Source organism: Oryzias melastigma, unplaced genomic scaffold (assembly GCF_002922805.2).
Source record: "Oryzias melastigma strain HK-1 unplaced genomic scaffold, ASM292280v2 sc00516, whole genome shotgun sequence".
Taxonomy (NCBI): Eukaryota; Metazoa; Chordata; class Actinopteri; order Beloniformes; family Adrianichthyidae; genus Oryzias; species Oryzias melastigma.
In genome coordinates, this window is record NW_023417110.1 from 9,468 (window position 1) to 18,999 (window position 9,532).

Sequence of the window (9,532 nt, forward strand, 5' to 3'; positions counted from 1 at the left end):
CAAATTAGACAGGAGAGATTGTAATGTTTGCGATGCAGCAGCTCCTTTTTGCATTGGTGTAACCTGTCATCTCCAAAACAGTTATATGTAATTATTCTATTTGTCTACTTAGTCCATGTTGACACAATACTTGAATTACATGAACTGTTGATACACACTATTGTAATGCCTATAAAAAAATAAATACATTTTTTAAATTACCATTGTCATTTCATCAAAACTTTTAGCATAGATAACATTGTGATATAGATGTTTCTTGTGGATGTGAATATTTTTAATGTCGAAAAATAATAAATAATAATAAATAAAAAATAAAAATAAATAAAAATAATAGTTTTTAAATTGGCATTACTCAAAATACTCAACTTAAGCGTGTCTTTTCTTTCAATATTATTGAGGGAATATTGAGGGTGGGTTCGTTTACATTAGGAAGTAGTTTTATTTTGAAAAAACATTCTATCTTTACGTCATATCCTGTTTGTCTCCCGACCCCATTTTCTGCTAAGCTCTCTCTGCTTTAGCACGCACGTTGGGTTTGCTCGTGGCTAACAGCTGACGATTGCAAACTACGTGTCTCCGCGTCTACATTCACCGTAGGAACGCGTGTGTGCTGGAAGCGGCTGCTTGTTCGGTAAGTGCCAATCCTTAAGCTAAGCTAGTGTTGAGCCTTTCCTGCTTCGTTTCTCCGATGTTGGTCGAAAGACACGCGGCTGATCTGCACTGGGCCCGCAGGCTGCTTTGGCTCCGGTGTTCACTTCTCTGTTCGTACAAGCAGAGGCTCCAGAGCGCCTGAAGCAAACGAATTATACCCTGTTGTTTTAGAGGAAATGATTTTTATTAAGTACTTTTCCTAGCAATGCAACTTGCGAACAACTGCAGGCACGCTTTCTCTGTTCGCGGTGCCCGCAGCACCTCGCATGCACTCTCTCGCGCACGCTACCCCCCTCTGCGACAGGCTAGATTAATAAGATGTAGCACAAACACTAATGTTACAACGTAAATAATGCTCTAAAAATCGTTTTTAAGAAGACTATTTGCACAGAGAGCAAACTGAGAGAGAACGTTCCTGTCTAAAGCAGTAAAATAATGCTGTAGTTGTTTCCATAAGTGTCTATACTTACAGTTGTTTTGTAATATTATACATATTTAAAAAAAAAATAAATTGAGAAAGTCTAGGTTTTAACTCCAAACAAATTAGACAGTTTCTTAGGACCTCCAGGCTACTAGGAAGCCCTAAATCTGCATATTATTTCTCTTGAGACTAGAACTAGAATCCCCCTTGTAGCTTGTTGCTATAATTACAGATATATATTATTGGATCTTTGACAGACATTCAGTAAGGGTTAACCTCTCACTCGCTCAGGGTCCAGTGCGATTCTGAGAATGGCGCTCTAACATTTTAAGTGCAGTGTCTACTGTAAACACAGGGACACAGACAACTGCTGATAGTTAAAACTCAGACAGTGTTTAAAGCCATTTATGAGCAAATATTTATATAAAAAATTTCATAAAAACAATGAACAGAGACTGAAACTAAATTCAGCGTGATAGGCCGACAGATAGCAAATGTTTAAAATATGTTCCAGCATGGAAACTAAACTGTTACTACTTTGTTTCCACAGAGAAGTCTGCTAAAGAACTTCTTAAGTTGGTAAGTAGAATTGTCTTCAGGTTTAAGATTGTAACAAATGTTTTCTTTTTTTTAATTTCTTTTTATTTTATTGGTTTAGTTGAAACATAATTATATTAGTTATATATTCAGCTATGTATGGTCTTCAGTTGTTATTTTTGCATGCACTGTAAGAGCAAAAAACTAAACATTTTAATTTTAAATATTCTTTGTCCCAATACCATCAAATAATGTTTTTGTTGTTGTTGTTTTAATGATATGCAAGGTCTTAGTCCTTGAAAGTTGAAATAAATATATACATGTACTGAACAAGAACACTGTTTAAAGACTAGTAAGACAAACACGCTTGTAGATGTTCTGTACTGGTGTTGTATCAGCCCTTTTCGAGGCTGATGAAAAACATTGTGATCATGGGTGTAGTTGATTCACACATTAAAGAGTGGGCTTATAGATTTTAGACCAGTAATGTACTCCCTTTTTTGTCTCCTGTTTTTCTACAGACATCAGCCCTTGTGTGGCAGCATATTTGCCCTTGGTAAGTACAATTACAAGTTATTACATACAGGTTTATAAATATAGATTTCAATGAAGTTTAACTTGCTGAATGCAAGTATTTGAAAAAAAGCAAAATGATAAATATGAACCATTGATTAACTATTACAGGTAAACAAGATTTCTCTTGAAAAAAAAATTATAAATAGGAAATATTTGGTACTTTCTGCCTAGTGTTGTGGTTAGGGGTGTAACTGATCACAAAACTCGTGGTTTGGATCGTGTCACTGTTCAGATCATTTTTCAGATCAGTAAAAAGTGAAAAAAAGCTGAAAAAATGAGAAAGAAAAGGCTAAAAATACTATTTAGAAAAGTCTAAAAACATATGTTGGATAAAGCATATAAACAATACCTCAAAGCAAAATATAACCTCATATATATTACATAAAAAAAGATTATTAAAGCCTATGTATAAAACCAAAATATCTTTGAACTTTGGACACAAAGAACTAAAACGTGTAGTTTCTGATGACATTTACATGACTTGAGACCAAATCTACAAAAACTGATAGAGAAGAATGTTTGATAATAGTTTTGAAATTACCAAATCTATCTGCAGTAACCCCAAAAATGCACATTTGCTCTTGTGCCCCCACCCCCAATGCTCAAATTAGATCTCAAATAAAACAGTTAAAATTAAACTTAAATTATTGATTTGGCTATAAGTGATTTATTGGAACTGGGGGAGCATTTCTATACTTAAAGCAATAATTATCCGGGTTATCCGTGATCCGTTACACCTCTAGTTGTGCTGTTTTTATAAAGGGAATAGAAATATGTTATTTATGATTGAAAGAAAGATTAAACCGTACATCAACAGTGTGATTTGCCAAAAGCAGAGTGTTCAAATATTCTGTGGTGAACAAGAAAAACAAAATCAAATATGTTTTTATCAGAAGTTTTACTAATGTGTCTATCTCAGTTTGCATTCAACATATTATTATGGGAAAAATTGTACAAGAACATGTTAACAAAATACAAAAATATGATGGAATGGAGTGGGTGTGATGCATTTTTACAACATAGGGTCAAATTCATCATCAAATTTGATTCTTTCCACACAACAAGCTATCCAATTGATCATTTTTTGAATGCTCCACCACTCCTGACTGTGCTTGCAGTTAAGTGCTTGTGAGATGTAAATGAATCTTTAAGAACTCTGTAAAAAAAAAAAACAATCTAAGTATGATTATTGTTTCTAACTCATTCCTCTTCTTTTTGTAGTCATTTCACCTGTGTGCTGCCAGGTGAGGCTGCAACTACGTCTGCTGACACTCCTCACACTAGAGGAGCACTACTTTGCTCTAACCAAAGTAGTGTGTGCTGCCGGTGAGGCTGCAACTACGTCTGCTGACAGTCCTCACCTTAGGAGGACACAACTTTGCTCTAACCAAAGTAAGTTTAGTTTCATGTAAGCTCTGCTTTTTTGTACAATGTTGGGTACTACATTTTGCTTGTTGGACAACAAACACGACGAGTTGAGTTACTTGGAACAGGTGGCTTTAATTCAGTTTACATATTGTTCTAAAGGGTCAAACTGGTCTCAGGGAATCAAAAATCATAATTGTTACTAAGGATCAAATTTATTTCACTAAATGAAATGGGGAAACAAATTATATAAATTCTAGGGATGTCAAAATTATCATGTTAATTGTAGTTAATTAAATACAGATATTTTAGTGCAATAGTTATTTTAAAATCACATTAAACTCATTTTGGTTGAATGGTGCTGCAGCTGTTCTTGTGTTGTACGGCACATATTGATAGCCATTATTTGAATCACACCATGCTATTTTCCTTGGAAAAACAATCTAGACTGCAGTTGTTATATTTTTAATTTGAAAGTGTTAATTAGAGTACATATTGCATTATGTTGTCGGGAACAAAGTCCACAGTTTGAGAAGTTCAGTTCTCTGGCGTCATGCCTTGGCGCGTCTTCAAATCAAAGCTTTATTTATAAAGTGCTTTTCATGGCACACACCAACTGAAGGCGCTTCTTAGATCATCGTCTCTCTCTTTTATGTAAGGTGGACAAAACCTTCCATAGCAGCAAAAAAATGTTCAACCAAAAATAGATTATCCTAAAAATAAAATAAACACTGCTACAAATAGAGGAAATGATGTTGCAAATTTGCAAATAAATAAAAAACTAGAACAGAAGGACATTGAAGAGATAAAGGATAAACAATTTTCAATGAGCACCAGGTGCAGTTTATGCATCCCCCCTTCATACTTGGTTCATGTGTTACTGCGCATACGATGACACCCCCACCTCCCTAACCATGATTTGGTGCTGGCATGTCTGTGTTGCTTATTTATGTTAGCTTAAAGGGGAAAAAAGTGAGAAGGTGAAAGACATTTAAAAAAAAAAAAAAAAAAGAGGAGGTTTTCATTCAGCGCAGACGCATCACTTGCTAGGATATTATGTTAATTGTGTTTGGTAGATATGGTGGTGTATGGAACTGTGTTTTGTTGCATATTGGACTGAAGCAACAGAACTTGATCGTCCATTTTTTAGTGGCTTATCTGTACAGTGTTTTTTTATGTTATCTGAAGCCAACGATAAACTAGCTCCATATTGTTTGATTTAGCTAACACAGAGCTCATGGTAAAATAGCATCCTTCAGTTTACATCCAAACCAGAGACCCATTTCTAGAAGCAGGTTTTGTTGGAACTCTGAGCTTGCGAACTCCAAATTCAGCAAAACTCTGAGTTTTTGGTTTCAGACAGAGATTTCACTGAAACACGCGAAACCAAGCCCGCTTCAAGAAGCGGGTTAAGCTGAACTCAGAATCAATCACTATGGTAACTGAGTCTGTGAACGTAACCTGGTCTGGAGCAGGTTTTCTCCAGGAAACTCAGTTCTCTGCGGTCTCCACCGCTTCTTAAAGGGAAAGATGTTCAAATATGACTTACTCATGAACATTCACATTAGAGACGTCACGTTTCCACCACGCTGAAACCAAAATGACATGTTCATTTATAGAGGATCATGTAGAGAGGAGGCTGCATTAATCCGGAGGAAATGTTATTTACGTCAGGAGAGGATTTTGAGCCATATTATAAATGGTGAGTTTTTCCAGGGACTTATTATTAATAAGACAAAGTTTTCTTTTCTTCATTTTAAACCTTAACAATAGAAATCATTACATTTTAATTACCGGAAAGTAGGGCTGTAACCAGTATTCGGGTGCTCGGGAATTCGCGATTTGCTCCCGAAAATTCAAGTACGGATATTCGCGATGTCCAAGATCACTGATTCGTGATATTTATAAATGTAGTAAATTGTTGTAAAATATAATCAAAATATCATCTTGGGACGATGTATTTTTGCTCTTAAATGCTGTTTAATGTAGGGTTTTAAGTGTACGAACTAAAACCAAGCGCTACCGCCACCGGAAGTAAACACATCTTCGTGTCGGTGAAGCTTCTGGTTTTCAAAGTAAAACTAGCAAGAGCTTTTTTCTGTTCAAAAACTGAGACTGAAGTGCCGCTCACAGACATGACTTCTAAAAAAAATGAATTTGCTTTAACATCGGAGCTTTAGCTTCAGTGTTTACATTCTTTTGGTTATGGTAACTCTTCAACATTTGATGCAATTAACGAAACTCCAGCTTATTATGAAGAAACAGCCTCGCGCTGCTGAAGGGAGGATGTAATCAACGTGAATCAGCTGATTCTACTGCAGAAAAAAAAAAAACTCTTTTCATACAGGCTCTGCATAGGGCTGGGCGATATGGGAATTTTCATATTGCGATATCGTTTTTTTCATTTTGTGCGATAACGATATTAAAAACGATATAAATCAAATAATAAAATAATCAAAGTAATCTTTATTGCAAACAGCTTTAGGACTTCAGTTTTTACACCTTAACTTTGCCCCCCCCCCATTAAATATTAGTTAGTTCAAATTAAACTTTCATTATTTTTTGTATTAACTGTAGTATTGAAACTAACTGTGAGGAACATTTAAATATTTCTAATAAATATTGTACATATACATAATGTACACAATAGTTAAACCATAACGGTGGTATGTTTTCAATAGGCTGTACAGAATTTCTGATTTATTTTAATCTGACTGCAGCACATACAAGTTCCTTTCAAATTAAAATTACGTCTTAAAAACATTGTTCTAAAGCAGCAAATATATTGCAGTTATTTTTATATTATTTTCTAATTTCTTCTGAACATAAACTATAGGTACTGCTGTGCAGCAGAAGATAATAAAATGTAAACTTAAACTTAAAATAAACAGTTCTGATAATAGATTTAATCATCATTTCACTCAGTCATCTGACATGTGTACATGTTGGAGGATTGATCAAACACATAAGATCTCTTCATTTAGTGTCATGTCAGGAGTCGTTAAAAACAAGTTTATTTTACTATTATTAGATCACCTCATTAAGAAATGAGCATAAACGGCAAAAATGTAACTAACAAATTCATTTTTGATACATAATAAAACAACAAATTATTCTACTTCGAAGCTCTATACAAAAGCTTTTGGTTAATATTTTAACAAAACCCTCAACCCCCCCGCCCCCCTGCGCGCGGCTGTTAGGAGCATGCGGCTGTTAGGAGCATGCGCAGTCTGTCCTTCTCTCTTTCACCTCCGCATGACACGTGACGCGCGGCAATAGACAGACTGTCTCCTTTTTTTCTTTTTTCATGGAGGTTCTGCTTTAAATTAGGTTTCAAACTCTTGATTTTAAAGCGTGTCTTCTCTCCCTCACACTCTGTGGATCTGTCGGTAACAAACAGCGCTCCTGTGAAGAATAATCCTGTCGGACCGAACCATTTTCAATGTAGAGGAGGGGGGTCCGGTGACAATGTTTCCAAAACAAAATATATAAACATCGTTACCTTGACATTAAAAATAAAAGTATTTGCGATTATATATTGGTTATTGGTTTACTGAAATAATGTTTTCTGTTGTGTCCTTCTGTCATCATTCGAGGCCTCCGTCCCCCCCGCTCTCAGTCTGGGCTCCTAGAATCAGCTGCTCCGTAAGAAGAAGAAGAAGCGCGGCTCTTCCGGGGTTTTCTCTCGTGTTATTCAACACGAAAGTTTATCGCAATAGTCTCATTTCACTATCGGAAAAAAGTAATACCGCAATAACGATAATTATCGTTTTATCGCCCAGCTCTAGCTCTGCACCAATATGTGATGCTTATAATGTAGATATTGAAGAACTTTGAGGACAGAAAGCTGTTTTCAGGTTTTGCTGTTAAATATTCCAAAACAGCAGTGATTTTTATCCTTTTATGTTGTTTTACCTCTGAACCAGAATATTGACAAAAAAAAAGTTTAAAATGACAAACAAAATTTCTTTCTATCTGAATCTTAATTTTTTTTAATCAGTTTTGTTGATTCTGATCTTCTGTTCTAAATAAAGGTATAAATGATGATTAAATACAAATAATTTAAATTTCATCTATCCAGTAAATAGACATACACATGGCAATAAACATATTAAAAAGTAAGAATCGTGATTCGATTCGTGAATTGTTGAGCTGGATTCGTGAATCGAATCGGATCGGCACCTAAGAGATGATCCACAGCCCTACCGGAAACACGTGTCTTCAGATCTACTGTGTTGTGTAAGGTACCACCATAGACTGTATATAAAATAACTGGACAAAGCAAGCCCCCCTACTTCCGTGTTCATATAGGAAGTACCACTGGGTTGCAAAAAGGCCAAAGTCCCATTGACTTCCATTGAGAATCAGACAGTTATTTCTCAGTCATTTTATATGTCAGAATAATCATTCTTCCACTGCTGCTTTCTGCTTAACTTCTTTTTTCTAATCCTATTTTTTTTTAAAGATTTTTTTTCCATTATCACAAGTTATTAGAGTTATAAATTGACCAATCAGATGGCTCAATAAGCGTTTGTGGGTCTGACGTGGAACGTGTGGGGGGTTTGATTGACAGATGACGGGTAGCCAATAGGAGCAGACTTCATCAATGGGTCCGTGAAGACCTTTTAACACCTACTTTACAATTCAACAATGTACCAATCATTGTCCTACTGTTGTTTTCCTCAATGGAATGTACCGATGCAGCAGTTTAAAACAACAAGAGGAGCATGCTGTCAACATTTTTAGATGAGGATTTACTCTGTAGAAATAGATTTCACTCTGAGGTTATGTTCTTTGGACTTTTTTGTTTAACGTTCGGTTTTCACTTTTTGTTATTGTAGCTTATTTATTTTAAGTTGCATATATGCGCATAAAATCACCAACCAAAGATTCACCTTCGCCGCCCTTTTCCAGCTTCAGCCTGAATTAGACGCAGCCGTCTAAGGGGCGCGAGAGAAACATTGAATGGCCTAATCGTATTTTCAAACAGAAAAAAGATCCAGCTGTTCTCTTGTTAGGATGGTTATTTATTTTAAATACCGCTGAACGCGCTTCTCACGTGCATCTGATCAGACTGTAAACCTGGCTGCACGTGAAGTAACGCTGCTGAGGCTCGCGTGAGGGGGCCGCGCGCAGTTCGGGCACAGCGTCACCCAAATGCTCCTTTTATCTCGACAAAAAGGCATAAATGTAAGTAAATCCCAAAGGACCGCTGACAGAATCAAATGTTGGAATGGTTCTCCCTCAAAGGCTTCAGCAATGACTTGTACAATTCTCTCGAGCCGCCGACGCTGAAGTTGGCTTCCGATTCACAGCGAGAGCGTTCCACTGTATTTTTCGAACTCAGACCACCTAAAAACAGGTCCTGTTCGGAAAAATCGGAAGCCAACTTCAGCGTCGTCGGCTCGGGCCGGCGTTTACATCCCGTGGTCTCGTGGTAGAGGCGTGGAAAATGCAGACGGTTGCAATAAACTCACTCCTGATTGGCTGTAGATTCGATGACTCAGCTATGACTCAGACCAATCGCTGAAGATTGTTTGCAAATGGCGGTATCCATTTCAGGAATTGACGGTGAAAGCGGCGGCCTACTTTCGCGAGGAGAGGAAGTAATGCATTTCCAATGGGGGACCTCAGTGCTCGATCTGTCCATTGTTTTTACAGTCTATGGGTACCACAACCGTTGGCTCGGATGACAGCAACGCTGCCTCCCCATGTGGTGGACCAAGTTCGAATTCCGGTCATGGAAAATACTTTTATGCTTAAAGAACTATTCAGCTAATATTTTTTAAGTCTCTTAGAAATAAAATTAAAGAAGTGCTTAATTTAACATTTTCTAGGATTGTACAGTGTTTCCCTTCAGCGTGCAGTGACATCTGTGTGTGTGATAAGTGGGCGTGAGGGGTTAAGGAAAACGGTCATTCATGCAATTACAGAGAATACTGGTTAAATTATTAACAGATCAAAAAACATTTGTTACTTAAT

General features: G+C 36.6%; 1 long non-coding RNA gene across 1 annotated transcript in view; it reads left to right on the forward strand.

Annotated features, from left to right (window-relative positions):
• Positions 1–245: 245 nt before the first annotated feature.
• LOC112139596 overlaps positions 246–9,532 on the forward strand; it is a 14,278-nt gene continuing 4,991 nt past the window's right edge. The window contains exons 1-4 of the long non-coding RNA XR_002918017.2: positions 246–631; positions 1,623–1,651; positions 2,131–2,165; positions 3,407–3,577. This is a non-coding gene — a long non-coding RNA (uncharacterized LOC112139596). The remainder of the gene's footprint in view (positions 632–1,622; positions 1,652–2,130; positions 2,166–3,406; positions 3,578–9,532) is intronic.